The following is a 15154-nucleotide window of genomic DNA, read 5'->3' as shown; positions in this document are numbered from 1 at the left end:
CCTTTTCCAAAGAAGTGCCTGGAGGGCCTTTTTCTGTGTGACCACGTGGCCTAATGGATAAGGCATCTGACTTCGGATCAGGAGATTGAGGGTTCGAGTCCCTTCGTGGTTGTTCTTGTGCAGTTTTACCTTTGGGCTGAAAGTCCTGCTCCCTTCACAGCTGGAACCTCTTATTGGCCGCTCAGGCCAATGCTCCGGCTTCAGCTAGAGCCCTGGGAAGGAGTTGGGGGGTGGGTGTCACAAAGGCTGGTGCATGAGCCCCAGGTGCTTCCAGTCTCGCCTTTGCCCTTCCTGACTTGCCAAAGAAAATGGGCGGCTGCCCAGGCTAGAGTGTGGAGCAGTTTCCCTCTGTCCCTGTGCGTGAGGGGGGTTGCTACATGGAGCCTGGGTGTTTCTCTGCTTCTCGCCAGCTGGGGAAAAGCCTCTTGGGGTAAAATCTCCTGCCCCACTGCCAAAGTGAGCACCTGGAGTATGAATGGTCAGAGGCCCCACTATGGGGGCTGGCCCTGCTTTCCTACCATCTTGTGATGTTGGCCACAGAGCATCAGCAGCCGCCCTGCATGCTGGTGACCTTCAGTGGGGGTTTGGCCTGGCAGGGAGCAGCCTGGCTGGGTGTTTTTGTGCCTGTCTGCTGGCCACACATAGGCATGGTCCTGCCCTCGGTTGCTCTGTGGCTTTTAAGCCTTCCCTTGGAGCCGTCAGCACCAGCCGCCTCTGCTCCAGGTGCCCAGAGGAGGAGAGGTGCTGGGCTCCAGCCTGGGAAGCCTGGCCCTGGCCCTGCTTCCTTTAAATGCCATGTGGGCAAGAGGAAGAGCTGCAGCTACAGGGACCAAAGTTGTGGGCATCAGGTGAAGCAGCAAAAAACCCAACATCAGGTCAACCCGCAGGAATCTCTAGCCAGACGGTTAAGTTCTAGGACCCCACCCTCTAGCGGCCCAGCTGGACCAGAGACCCATCTCCAATGGGCACCAGTGACCCAGGAGGAGGAGGAGGAAAAAGCATCCACTCTAGTTCAGCCAGGGAGAGAGTAACAAAGCACATGGCGCTCCAAAGCTTTGCAGCAAACCACTGTACCTGCCATATGTCCAGGAGGTCCCACTGAGATTTGAACTCAGATTCCAGGATTCAGAGTCCTGAGTGCTGCCCATTACACCATGGGACCTGCTGCTGTTTTGCTTTCTAGACCCCTCTGACTCTTGGCTGGTTTGCACTCTGCACTTATTGCTTCCCACCAGCGGCTTCCTCTCGCGGGACTCTCTCTCCTCCTCCAGCGACTGTGGTCCTGCACTACCGGATCCGTGGGTCCTGCCCTGAGTCCCCACATCCCCCTGCTTTGTCTCCATTCCCTGCAGGCTGCAAAAATGTCAGGGGAGGCTGCTCCTCCCTTCACTCGGTGCTCCCGCTCATATCAGCCAACTGCAGCCTCATCTCCTGGAACTCGGGCAGCTGTCGCTTGATCCGGTCGTACAGTCACACGCTGACTGGCTCCCCAGCCTGGATGCTCTTGTGGAAAGCCCACAGGCGACACTGCAGGACTTGGCACTGTTGGTTTCTTTAATGTTGTGGTGTTTGCCCGACTGCCGGAACAAAACCACCAACTCCTCCCTCACCAACACCCACCGATCCCCCTGGTTGCCATAGGACCCTCTGATGCTTTCCCGTTCTGCCAACACCGCCAGGCCTAGCCCCCCTGCTCCTTTATCTTGCAAGCTCTGGATGTTCAGCTTCACTATCCTCTGCCCTGGGCCAGGGACGGGGCGGCTCCAGGCACCAGTGCAGCAAGCTGCGGGGGGTGGCCTGCCCATCGCTGTGAGGGTGGCAGGAGGTCCCCTGGTGATGCAGATTAGGCGGCATGCCTGCGGGAGCTCTGCCAGTGCCCCAGCTGCAGCAGCAATTCGGTGGTGGTACGCTGAAGGCACAGGACCGGTGGACCTGCCACAGGCATGCCGCCGAATCCGCCTTACCAGAGGACATCCGGCAGGTGTTGGGATAGATCTGTATTACATTATATACTAATGTTAGCTGTGTAGAAAGTGTGACTAGAAAGGAGCAGTGTGACAGTGCTGCCCGTGGGAGCCAGCTGAGGTCACTCAATCAGGGTGAACTGCAAACAGAATGGGGCAGACAAACCCCAAGCGCTGGTGGTTAGTCTAATACTTAGATTTACCAACCAGCACAAAACAGCTTCTGTAGCACCTCACTGGTTACTCAGAAGTCCAAACAACGCAGTTCCCTTAAAGTGCCCAGCCTCAGGCCTCCGTCCAGACACACACGTCAGATATGATGATGATTCCTGAAAATCTGATCTCATCACATCAAAGAAAAGGTTCTTCCAATCCCAAAGGATCAGCCACCTACCCAGGTTCAATTATAACTTAGATCTTACCCAAAATACACACTATAGCCAATTGTTATTAACGAAGCTAAAATTTATTAAAAAAGAAAAGAGAGAGAGTGTTGGTTAAAAGATCAATATACAGACAGACTTGAATTCAATTCTTGAGGTTCAGATGCATAGCAGAGGTGAGCTTGTAGTTGCCAAAAGTCCTTTTAGAAATAGTCCAGAGGTGATAGTCCAATGTCCATATTCAGGGTGACTCCAGTCAGTGACTCGGGATCTCAATCCTTATGGCTTAAGAGTTCCCTCTCTTGAAACTGAACGCAGATCTGAGATGAAGCAGGATCATGTCCCAGGGTTCTTATATATTTCCAGCAGCCTTTCAGCCTGAGAAAACAACAGGCTTAACTCCTTCTCCCAAACATCCTGGCAATTAGCAGAGGGTAATTTACCCATTAAACACTTCAGATACAGGTTAGCACAACCTTCAAAGAGACACAGAGAGAATAATACTATTTCACTCAAGTATCATCATAAATGTTAATATTCCTTTTTTGATCTTTGAATGAAAACTACAGCAATAGACAAGCCTTGTTTGCTGACATCACAAGACCTGAGCAAACATCTCCCCTTCTACCTCTAACAATGCAGACTTGCATTTCAAAGCTCTGTTCATTTACAGATCTTCCTAACCCGTCCTCAAGGTTCACCCATGGGTCAGGTCAGTGGGTGAGGTGAGTTAATTAACTCTTTCTGGCCCTGTCACCTTTCAATGAAATATATTACACTCATAACGTCACAGGAGGTCAGGAATGGGATAGCAAGGGCTGCGGGTCGGGAGTGAGGGGCACTGGTAGAGCTGGGGGAAGCCCAGAGGGCTGTGGGTCGGGAGTGAGGGGCACCAGCAGAACTGTGAGTCTGGAGGTCAGGGCTGGGATGGCAGGGGCTGCGGGTCAGGAGTGAGGGGCACCAGCAGAACTGTGAGTCTGGAGGTCAGGACTGGGATAGCAGGGGCTGCGGGTCGGGAGTGAGGGGCACCACTAGAGCTGGGGGGAACCCAGGGGGCTACAGGTCGGGAGTGAGGGGCACCAGCAGAGCTGTGAGTCTGGAGGTCAGGACTGGGATGGCAGGGGCTGCGGGTCGGGAGTGAGGGACACCGTTAGAACTGGAGGGAGCGCAGGGGGCTGCGGGTCGGGAGTGAGGGGCACCAGCAGAGCTGTGAGTCTGGAGGTCAGGACTGGGATGGCAGGGGCTGCAGGTCAGGAGTGAGGGGCACCAGCAGAGCTGTGAGTCTGGAGGTCAGGACTGGGATAGCAGGGGCTGCAGGTCGGGAGTGAGAGGCACCTGCAGAGCTGGAGGGAGCGCAGGGGGCTGCGGGTCGGGAGTGAGGGGCACCAGGAGAGCTGTGAGTCTGGAGGTCAGGACTGGGATAGCAGGGGCTGCGGGTCAGGAGTGAGGGGCACCACTAGAGCTGGGGGGAACCCAGGGGGCTACAGGTCGGGAGTGAGGGGCACCAGCAGAGCTGTGAGTCTGGAGGTCAGGACTGGGATGGCAGGGGCTGCGGGTCAGGAGTGAGGGGCACCACTAGAGCTGGGGGGAACCCAGGGGGCTACAGGTCGGGAGTGAGGGGCACCAGCAGAGCTGTGAGTCTGGAGGTCAGGACTGGGATGGCAGGGGCTGCGGGTCAGGAGTGAGGGGCACCACTAGAGCTGGGGGGAACCCAGGGGGCTACAGGTCGGGAGTGAGGGGCACCAGCAGAACTGTGAGTCTGGAGGTCAGGGCTGGGATAGCAGGGGCTGCGGGTCGGGAGTGAGGGGCACCGTCAGAGCTGGAGGGAGTGCAGGGGGCTGCGGGTCGGGAGTGAGGGGCACCAGCAGAGCTGTGAGTCTGGAGGTCAGGACTGGGATGGCAGGGGCTGCGGGTCGGGAGTGAGGGGCACCAGCAGAACTGTGAGTCTGGAGGTCAGGACTGGGATGGCAGGGGCTGCGGGTCGGGAGGGAGGGGCCCCGTCAGAGCTGGAGGGAGTGCAGTGGGCTGCGGGGCGGGAGTGAGGGGCACCAGCAGAACTGTGAGTATGGAGGTCAGGACTGGGATGGCAGGGGCTGCGGGTCGGGAGTGAGGGGCACCGTTAGAACTGGAGGGAGCGCAGGGGCTGCGGGTCGGCAGTGAGGGGCACCAGCAGCACAGTGACTGAGGAACTCAGCAGGGAGTCCAGGGGGCTGTGGGTCGGGAGTGAGGGGCACCAGCAGAGCTGTGAGTCTGGAGGTCAGGACTGGGATGGCAGGGGCTGCGGGTCGGGAGTGAGGGGCACCAGCAGAGCTGTGAGTCTGGAGATCAGCACTGGGATAGCATGGGCTGGGGGCCTGGAGCGATGGGCACCGTGACAGCTGGAGGGAGGGCAGGGGGCTGGGGGTCGGGAGTGAGGGGCACCAGCAGAGCTGTGAGTCTGGAGTTCAGGACTGGGATGGCAGGGGCTGCAGGTCGGGAGTGAGGGGCACCAGCAGAGCTGTGAGTCTGGAGGTCAGGACTGGGATGGCAGGGGCTGCGGGTCAGGAGTGAGGGGCACCAGCAGAGCTGTGAGTCTGGAGGTCAGGGCTGGGATAGCAGGGGCTGCGGGTCGGGAGTGAGGGGCACCAGCAGAGCTGTGAGTCTGGAGGTCACATCTGCAGGGAACAGTTCTGAACTTGGAGCACTTACAACTTGGAGAGTCTTTGTAGGGCATCCCAAATGTTTCCTGTATTCACAGACAGTTGTTGAGATGGTTCACCCAATTTCTCACCTGTGCACACAGCTCTCGGGAGCACTTTTTTTCAGAGCCATAGAGGTCTGAGACCCACGGCTGTTCCCCTCATTCCAGCTGCGAGATCACATCAGGTTTGGAAACTGGAAACCCTGGGAAGGGAAAGAAAACAAGGAAGGTCCATGGAATTTGTGGGATACTTGTCACAAGGAATATTCCATGGTTTTAACCCCAGCTCATTTTTAAGACGTAACACCCCAAGGCCGGCTTCCTTGGCTCAAAGTGGCAGAAGAGTTATTATTATAACTCATATTCATGACCTTAGTGCCTAAGAGCCAATGAACCGTGGGCCCCTGTTGTGCTGGGCACTGCACAAACCCAGAATAGAAGATGGCCCATGCCCTGAAGAATTTACAGTCTAACTAGACAAGACAGACACAGATGAGGGAAGAGGTGGAACCCGCCAGCAGAGTGAACTATGTGAAGGCAGAGGGACAGATCTGATGAACACAGGTATAGAACTTGAGACTATTGTATTTAATGTTATGACTAGGGCCAGTGTTTTCCGGAAATTGCTGTTATTACTGCATTTCCCCCTGAAATTACTCTTCATTTCTGGAATCACCCTTCGTATCCAGAATAGCTGAACAGAAGGTGGTTGGGGATGCAGGGTCACAAACCCCACATTTCTGCCTGGAGACCCCTGACTCCTCCCCAGGGCACGGGGCAGAGGCTGGGGGCTGGCTGCTTTTGAGACTTGCTGCCAATTTCTTCCCTCCTCATACAAGTCTGAGCTCAGAAAAAACACTGGAGCTTCCCCTTGGGAGACGGGGCACTTGGCAGTGGGACGCTGGGCACCCTCATCGTGCTGCAGTGCAGACGGTGCTCGCACCTGCTCTCGGCTGCGTCCACAGCACCTCTCCCCTGCTCATCTCCCCTGCACACAGCTGGTTCATGCCCTGTCTCCCCAGCACACAGCCGGCTCCAGGCTCTCAATGCCCAGTGTCTGGGCCCCACCTTCCCCACACAGCTGGCTCCTGTCCCCTCCCCCCAATGCACTTTCCGGCTGTAAAGGATTATATATTGCTCATGCTTGTCAATTACTCTCTTTTCGCTGCCAGCAAACACTGGCCCTACTTATGACTGTTATCTGTATCTTTGAGCCAGCCCTTGAAAGCACGAATACTTCACAGACTGTGGTGCTGAGATGGGCCAGATGATACCGGGGAGGCTGAGGGATGTGGGGATGGGTTTCCTGTGCAATCTGGTGTCACTAAGGCTGGATCTCAAGGCTGGTTATGCAGAACTCCATCTTCTGAAGCTTTGCCCCGCACAGAAAGGGGCAGTGACTGATTTTACCTCTTTCGGGAGACTGAATATGACAGACTTTTTGGGGAGAAATAGTTGAGTTTGAGCTAACTGAGAAGGGCCTTTTTGGGCTACAAACTGACATGACCTGATAACCCAGACGTAAGCTTTTAAAGAAGGTTTTTAATATACTTTGGAATGATCGGGGATTCCCAAGAGGACTGATGGTAAATATACATTTTGATGCTTTTCTTGCTTTATATCTTTTCCCCATAAGGCACACTGACACTGTCATGGATCCACAGGATCTGTGCAATGCCCTGGCTTTTAAACTGTCCTTGGGAGGTGTCCCTTGAGTGCACTAGACCCCCAAGGGCTCCCACTCTTCCACAAGGACAAGCCATGTAGCTTCAGCACCTGAGACTGAGCCTCTGGCTTCAACACTCCTATTTCAACCTTTGAGCTCTGCCAGCAGGTCCAGCCGAACTACACTCCTGTTCACAGACTGTTCCTCAGTCAATGCACAGAGCAAGTTTGTGCTGTGACACTGGGCAGACTGTTAAAACATAGCAGGGTTCATTAGTCAACTGAAACACAGCACTGAACGTCTTTAGATTAGCACAGAGAAGCAAAGACGACGATACAGTCCATACTGGCCAATGCCCTTGAGCCAGGCTGCTGTAGAAAACAGTTTGGTTTCCTTTCACTGAGCCTGTCCATTTGTCTTCGCTCCGGTAGAGCTCCCTACGTCTGCAAACCCAGTTCTTCCTGCTCCCAAGCACATCCTGAGTCCATGTATGTTTCACTCAGCGAAGGGGAGATCCTCCCATGGACAGGTGACAATTATTCCCTTTTCTCTGTCGGGGATTCCACTGATGTAGGTTGGTCCCAGCCTGTCCTTAATGACCCATTCATATCACCCCATGACAGCTCCGTGACAAAACACCTCATGTCTCCTGCTCTTTATAATCATGGCAATACCAACCACAGAGGGAAACTGAGGTGTGTATTGGCATCACCAAAATTCCTGCCTCTCTCACACACACACTGCTCACAGCCCTTGGAGAGAAAGCAAAGCACAGGAACTGGAGGTTAGTCCAGTGAACACAGTGGAGAACAAGCTGCAATCCTCACAGCCTGGTCAAAAAGGAGAGGCATGTGGGTCCCCACCCATAGAGAGGGGCTGGCTAGAGGCCTGATACCCGAGAGGCCATTCCTTGAGCAGACCATGGAGGCAGGTCAAAGGCTTCTCTACCCTAGAACTGTGGCATCGCAAAAGCACATTTTGGGGAATTGGGAAATCTAGTGACTCAGGTGTAATGGGAGGGAGAATTAAACTCCCCCAGTGTGTGGAGAAGGCTGGGGAATTAAACACTAAAATTCAGGAGCAACAGCCCCTAATTCTTCTGAAAAGAAGGAAGTTTGGGGTGGGCTTTAGCAATTAGGTTGCACCACATTCATAGATTGGAATTATTAATTAATAAGTGATGTAAATCATGAGTATTAATGCTTGATGCTTATGGACTTCCCAAAGGCCACGTATGGGTTGGGGCAGCTATTGACATTATTGTAATCAGAGAAAAGGAGCAGATATGGTATATAGCCATCCTATTACCATAAGGAAGTGGATAAAATAACCTCCTAGTTACCAGGTTTTCATTTTGTCAGGTCCCTGAGACAGTGTAAACTGAAGCAGGGCTCCCTTCTGATGGGCAACTTTGCCCGTCGATCTTTCTTTCCAAGGGTGTCCGTATCTTGTAAGTATGCACAGTGCAAAACCCTCTTTACCGTACTTACCTTAGTTTAATCGTTACGTGTATTGAGCCTGGCCTATGATTTCAGTTATAACTGTCTGGATTAAATCACGTTTCTGTGCGTTTCACCAAATTCCATCTTCTCAATTAACTCTGAGTAGCCCTGTACAAGGGCAAGTTGTGCCCCAACCTGTAATCTTATAAGTGTAGAAACTGTACAGGCTACACCACCGCCCTGTGACATCATCAGCCAAGCGCCCATTGGTGCCAGGGAAGTGGCCCTGGTGTGGGAGGGAGGATGCAGCAAGGACTCAGGGTCGGAGGCCGGGGTCACTGTGCATTGAGATGGGGAGGCCATATGGGGAGGGGGGTAATGAGCGGGAGAGGGAGGTCAAGAGTTATAATAATAATATTGGGGGGGGGGATGTATAATGAAGTGAAACTGAACAGAAAGAAAACTGGAGTGGAGGCTCTAAAGCAACAAGGTTTGGGTAGGGATTTGGGGTAAAAGGTCTGGGATCCCCCAGAGCTCTGGATCCCCAAACCTCTCCTCCCTCCCACTGACCCACCCAGCCCTCTTCCCGGGTGTCCTTCCCCCACACTCCCCTCCGCTTCTTCCCACTACTCTCAGCCGGCACCACCTCCCGGCACCTTGGGAGCTTCTTGTGTTCCCGCCTCCTCTCACACAGCCTCCTCCCTCCCTGCTGCTTCTTAGCTCTAACCCTGCACACGCCCGCCCCGTGTCCTGGCACCCCAGAATTATCTACTCCCCCCTTCTCCTCCCCTCCCACGGCTCTGTTCTCCCTTCACCTGTGGGGTCCTGAATGGCAACTTTATACACTCTCCTATCAAAAGAGGAGCTCACCTGACTGTCACACAAGCCATGCATGAGTCATACACCTATTAACTCAATTTAGAATTCTACAGGAGGCGTATTTTCCTCCTAAAATGAGGAAACGGCATGAAAGCTCCAGTGATTAATGTAGTTATTAAGGTATCCTATAAGGATACATTAAATGCAATTTTCAAATGACTGTTGGCACCAAAAAGGCAAATGTCCAAAAATTATTCTAGTGGGTGGGAGATAAGGCAAAAAAAGTGGGGCAAGGGAACTTGTCAAAACTTGTATGACAAATCAAGGTATAAAGTTATCACTGCTCGGGTTCTTTAGAGCCCCCACAGCTTCTAATAACCCAGGGGACAGGACTCCTCACCCAGCGAGGTCACCGTCTCATAGTTCTCCTGCATGACATCCCTGTGCAGGGGTCTCTGAGCAGGGTCCAGCAGAACCCCCTCTTCCCTGGTGAAATACACAGCCCCCTCCTTGAAGGTCACCAGCCCCTGAAAGAGTGAGAGTCCCACACTCAGTACCTGCTGCCCCCGTCACAACCCCAGCACTCATGGGGGAAAGGAGCCAATCAAAGGGAAACTCTGGGTGGCTCACAGGCAGGAGTCCCGCCCCCACCCTGCTCAGAGCATCCAGGAAACACCAGGGTGAGGGGACGAAGCGAGAGCCCCTTGTCTCTCCCAGCAGATCCATCAGCCCCCTACTAGCCGCAGACGGACACAGGAGATGGAGCCCCTAGCAGGGCGCAGGGAGAGCTCGCTGGCAGAGAGCCCAGCGCTGTTCTCATTGTGAAGAGCAGGACAGGACCAGACTCAGTGGGGGGCAGACGACATGACGGTCCAGGGGGGCCGTGCTGAGGGGGTTCCTCCAGCAGGGGTGTCCGGTCTCTCCTCCCCCCACTTCTCTTCAGCTGTCTGCCCCTGCAGCTCTTCCTGCAGCCCTGCCCCCTCCCCCCCCACTTGGAGCTGCCCCCGGCCAAGCTGCTCCCAGGAGCCTCCTGGGCCATGCGGGGGGGGGGGGGGTGTTGCTGATGTCAGGGAGGCCCCACCCTCCTGCCTCTGTGCCCAGTCTCTGCTGAGCTGAGGTGGGGGGGACAAGAGTCTGTGCTGCTGCCTCTGGTTCAGGAGTGGGAGCTGCTGGCCCCTGCTGCCGTGTGAACGAGCCTTCAGACTAGTGAGTGCCGCTGGGCTGGGAGTGACAGCGGGCTGTCTCTCACTCCCCCCCCACACACACACACCCCACCACAAACACTTCAGTTACTGTTATTACTTCTTTTTACTTCCTCTCAAAATGCGCAAAGTGCACATAGTCTCTGTAATTTTATTCTTTCACATTCGGTCAGGATGACAGTGCTGGTATTTTAGCTTTCTAACTGGTCTGTGCATTTCAAAATTTTATTTCTGTCTTGTGCTTAAATTCAATTCTTTGAGTAATGAGTTCTAAAATGCCTCACCTGTCCTGGCTGGAGTAATTATCATTATTACTGTTATTACCGTATTGTGCTTTGTCATTCATTATTTAAAATGGTACAGTCAAATAACAGACTCTACATTTTGCATGTACTTACCTTAGCAGGGCTCATTTAAAAAAAATTAGCTAAACTCAAAACTTTAGACACTGTGCAGATGAAGATCACTTATCTTCAGATTGTATTTTTAGATCTGTCTGTAAAGTAACTTAAAATGTCTATGAAAATAAATACAGTTCCAAGTATGATACTAATAGCAATGATGGAGTGAAATGTTAGTGAGTCACCTACATGGTAGTGACCAGTTAACACAAATGCCAAAATAACTAGAGAAATAAATTCCCATTCGTAAAACAGAGAAAAAAAACTTTAATCCCCTATGTAAACTAAGTAAATATGTTTTCAGTGGAATGAAAAACAATTGACTAAAATAGAGGAGTTAATGGCAGTAACATGGAGCGTGTCTCTTAGAGAAAGTAAGCAGATTTTATTTATCTCTACTAAAGATGGGGTAAAAAGTATCAACCTTGTGTTTCTGATACCTGCATTAAAGCTCCAGAACTGATACCTCAAGGCTTGGGATAGGGAATATCTTGCTGTATTGTCTCCTGATTGTTCTAAATTTACTTTTAAATTTAATATGTGGCTGTATTAAGATTATGGGAAAAGAGGTACCAAGTGGTAACAGGGTGAACAATTAGCAGGAAGATTAATTTTAAATAATTTTTTTTTGTAAAGGCACCTCTGTTTCCAAATGTGCCTTAACCACAGGATACAGGTTGTGTGTCAATGCTAATGAGGTGTAATCAGAATCACATTATAAAAAGGGGGTGCCCAGAGCAGGAAAATTGAGCTCCCTATGGGAAATTCCAGCAGGAACCATCCCTCTACTGATGATCAATCCATGAGAGACACCTCAGACCCTAATACTATTGAACAGGATGTGAGTAGAACTAGAGTTGTAACTTTTGCACAGGTCTTCATATAATGTCTATATGCCTTGGGTCGTCATAACCTTAACTGTAACTTCAATAAAACTTGTAAAACCGACTAGACCTTGTACCTGTGAATGTCTGTGTGGTCACTCCCCTTGGTCTTTGTGTGTTCCTAGAGACTGTACATTTGAAGCAAGTAGCAGAGGCGACTTTCACTCTGTTAAGCTTGAAACTGTTGCCACCAGAGCCGACCCCGCGGCGGTGTAATGCCACGTTACAAACTGCACTTTAAATAAAAGGCTGCACAATACACCACAGACCAGGCCACCCTCACTTCTGCGCTGCTGCTGCTGGCGGTGGCATGGCCTTCAGAGCTGGGCGCTCGGCCAGCACCCGCCGCTATCAGGCCGCCCTGCCAGTGCTGAATTTGTGCCATGGCTGAGCTCTGGCACCTCTTTCAATACAAATTAAGCACTAGAGGGAGGCACCGGGGCCTGGACGTGATGGTGGGGAGCCCGTGAGGGCCAGGGGGGATGGGGGGCACCAAAATACAAGTTCACCCAGGGCGCCATTTTCTCTAAGGCCAGCCCTGGAGCTGGGTATGGGGGAGGGGCATATCCCCTCAGGCCATGGTTCTCAAGCAGGGGTCCCTGGACCTCTTAGGGGCTGCGAGCTGGTTTCAGGGGCTCCTCCAAGCAGAGCCAGTGTTAGACTCGCTTGGGCCCAGGGCAGAAAGCCCAAACCTCCCTGCCTGGGGCCATGAGCCCTGCCACCAGGGGCTGAAGCCAAAGCTGGAGCAATTAGCTCTGTGGGGGTCCCTGTCACATGGAGCCCCAGGCAATACCCCTGTTTGCTACCCCCTAACACCAGCCCTGGCTTTTCTGTGCAGAAAACCAGGCATATGCAGGGCAGTGGGGGTTTTATAACATGTTGAGGGGCCTCAGAAAGAAAACAGTTGAGAACCCCTGACTAAGCCTCATTGGTGGGTGCCCCCTCTACATCTCACAGCCGCCACTGGTTAGTCGGTGAGGCTCCAGCCCTGGGATTCTGCTCCCTTTACCTAGCCCCACCTAGGTGTGTTCTTTGCTCTTCCACAAATCAGAGCATTTCCACCTTCTAACCTCATGGGTCTGTTCCTAGAATGGAAGCCACATATTACCCAGATCCCAACAGGTTTGCTACACCGTGGCTTCCTCCCATTCTCCACCCTGTGAATTTCCTGCCCCGCACCAACCTCTAAACCAGACTGCCCAAGCCTCCCACCTCCTGTGTATCTGCTGTCACTCTCCCTCCAGCAGGAACCCACCAATAACCCCCAATAATCCCTACCTGAACGGGATCCTCTGCAGCCATTTCCCTTCCCTGTCCCATGGGAGGATGGGATGAACCGGCGCGAGACATGAGCGTCATTCTGCAGCCTGGCAGGATGAGAAGGGCAGTTGTGGATGTTTCAGAACTGGCTTTAGTTCATTTCACATCACAATTCCCCCAGGCCCTTTCCCTGCAGACAGACATCCTAGACTCTGCCATGCTGGAAAACGCTTGATCTCTTTATTACAGTGTAGACCTGACCCCTCCTGCCAGGGGTAAATCCACAGACGTTTTTCAGCCTCTGCAGTAATAAAGTCTCTGAACAAAATGCTAGAAAGGAGCAGAACCAAAGGGGCTGGGCAGGCTCCAAAGGGGACACTGGTTCCTCCTTCCCCACCGGTGCCCCAGCCATGCCCTGTGGCTGGCAGAGAACGGCCACCCCATCTCCACCCCAGAGGGAGCTGTGTCTCAGGGCTCCCCCAAACAGCACCCAAAAACCCCCATCCCCTTTGGGGAATGACTCAGGGCAACAATTTCCCACCCAAACAAGGACGAATTGCTGCAGATGAAATGGGGGGAGGGAGGAAGCCGCCCCCCCCCAAATATGAGGAAAATTTAAATTGACATTTGAGACTTATGGAGAAAATTGGGGAAAATAAGAGACTAGAGAGTCAATAATTTTAGGAAAAACGAGGGATTCTCCTTGGGTTTGACGGTCCTGTGTGGTGAGGGGAGAGAAAAGGGGGAGAACTAGAGAGACTTGTTACCAGCACTGGGGAGGGAAGTGGCACAGACAGCAGAAGGAGGCAGGTATCTCCCCCCCCCCCCCCGACTCACACACACTCTCCCCCTGGACTTTCCCAGCTGCACAGAGACCGTTCAACCCCCACCTGCCCCACTGCCCTTCCCCCGCCTGCAGCTCCGGCTTCTGCCCGCCCGCCCCCGCCAGCCACACAACGGGGAACCCCCGGGCCCCAGGCTCTGTCCCCACCTGGATCCCAGCGGGGCCGGGGGCAGATCCTGCTGCAGCTGAGAACAGCGGCTCCGCTCCGGCTCCGGCGGCTCCAGCGCTGCTGGCAGCACGTGGCCACCAGGGAGCAGCTGCTGAACCCGGGCTCCTGCGTCACAATGTGCCAGAGCCCCGCCCCCAGGAGCTGCCCCGCCCCCGGGCTGTGTCAGAGCCCCGCCCCCAGGAGCTGCCCCGCCCCCGGGCTGTGTCAGAGCCCCGCCCCCAGGAGCTGCCCCGCCCCCAGGCTGTGCCAGAGCCCCGCCCCCAGGAGCTGCCCGCCCCGGGCTGTGTCAGAGCCCCGCCCCAGGAGCTGCCCCGCCCCAGGCTGTGCCAGAGCCCCGCCCCCAGGAGCTGCCCCCAGTCTGTGCCAGAGCCCCGCCCCCAGGAGATGCCCAATGTCTCATCTCTGGGCTTTGTTCTCCTGCCTCCTTGTTCCCAGCACCCACCGCTCCCAGCTGCTCCCTTCCTGTGTCTGCAAACACCCCCCCTCCCCCCGGGGCGGGCTGCAGCGCTCGCTGGGGCTGTCTCCAGTGGCTGAAGTTGCCGCCATCTCTGCTTTACCTGGGGGCGGGGGGGGGGGACAAAGAGAGGAGATGGTCCCAGGGTGTGAAAGCAGAATTAGGGGGCAGGGAAAGAAGGACTGTTTGGAAAGGTGGGTTTTTTGCGAGGGGAGGGGAGGTCATTCCTGTATTGGACCAACTGCCGGTGGGGGGAGAGAGAGAGAGAGAAGCGACACGCAAGCTGCGCTCTTTCCCCAGCAGCAGGTGGGTCACGTGGTCTCTCTGCTGGCCTGGCTGCCCGGGACGGGACCCGGCTACCCCTACAGGGCAGGCAAGAGCGGCGGCCCGGGCGGGCAGGGGGAGGGGCCCGAGCGGAGGGGCGGAGCCGCGTGAGCAGGTATGCAGATCTGTGTGCGAGCAGAGCATTGTGGGAGCGGACGCAGGCTGCCAGGCAGGGCCCGACCTTGGCACCGGGAGCTCGGCGTGGGGAAGGGAGGGGCTCCGGGGGACGCGTCGGGGCAGCTGTCGGCAGTGGGGGCCGGTGTGGGCGAGGCCGGCGGTCGGTCCGCCCCGTGTGTTATAAGTGCGGGGCGAGCGAGGGCGGGCGGCGGCCGGGCAGCAGGAACTCATACTTACCTGGCAGGGGAGATACCATGATCATGAAGGTGGTTTTCCCAGGGTGAGGTTCATCTATTGCACTACGGGTGCGCTGACCCCTGCGATTTCCCCAAATGCGGGAAACTCGACTGCATAATTTGTGGTAGTAGGGGATTGCGTTCGCGCTCTCCCCTGGTGATTGGTTTGAACAACTGACAGTGGCTTGTTTAGGCTTAGTGCACTGCAAAGCAGATTCTCAGGAAAGCAGTTGTTATTCTGGGCCTTTGGGAGTGCTCTTTTCCACAGGCCCTTTACTTCTAGGTATCTTTGTCACACGTTCCTCCTTG

General features: G+C 54.4%; 3 non-coding genes and 1 pseudogene across 3 annotated transcripts; 2 read left to right on the top strand and 2 right to left on the bottom strand.

Moving 5' to 3' along the window:
• The window catches only part of LOC120375680, a 1085709-nt pseudogene that overhangs the window by 1013617 nt on the left and 56938 nt on the right, over window positions 1-15154 (bottom strand).
• On the top strand, window positions 40-112 carry TRNAR-UCG. The gene has a single exon. It is a non-coding gene; the product is annotated as a tRNA-Arg (tRNA).
• On the bottom strand, window positions 1091-1162 carry TRNAQ-CUG. Its single transcript has one exon. It is a non-coding gene; the product is annotated as a tRNA-Gln (tRNA).
• Window positions 14839-15002, top strand: LOC120376159. Its single transcript, XR_005587067.1, has one exon. It is a non-coding gene; the product is annotated as a U1 spliceosomal RNA (small nuclear RNA).

Source organism: Mauremys reevesii, linkage group 12 (genome assembly GCF_016161935.1).
Source record: "Mauremys reevesii isolate NIE-2019 linkage group 12, ASM1616193v1, whole genome shotgun sequence".
Taxonomy (NCBI): domain Eukaryota; kingdom Metazoa; phylum Chordata; order Testudines; family Geoemydidae; genus Mauremys; species Mauremys reevesii.
The sequence above is the reverse complement of the archived record's forward strand: the minus strand, read 5'-3'. Positions and strand labels throughout refer to the sequence as shown.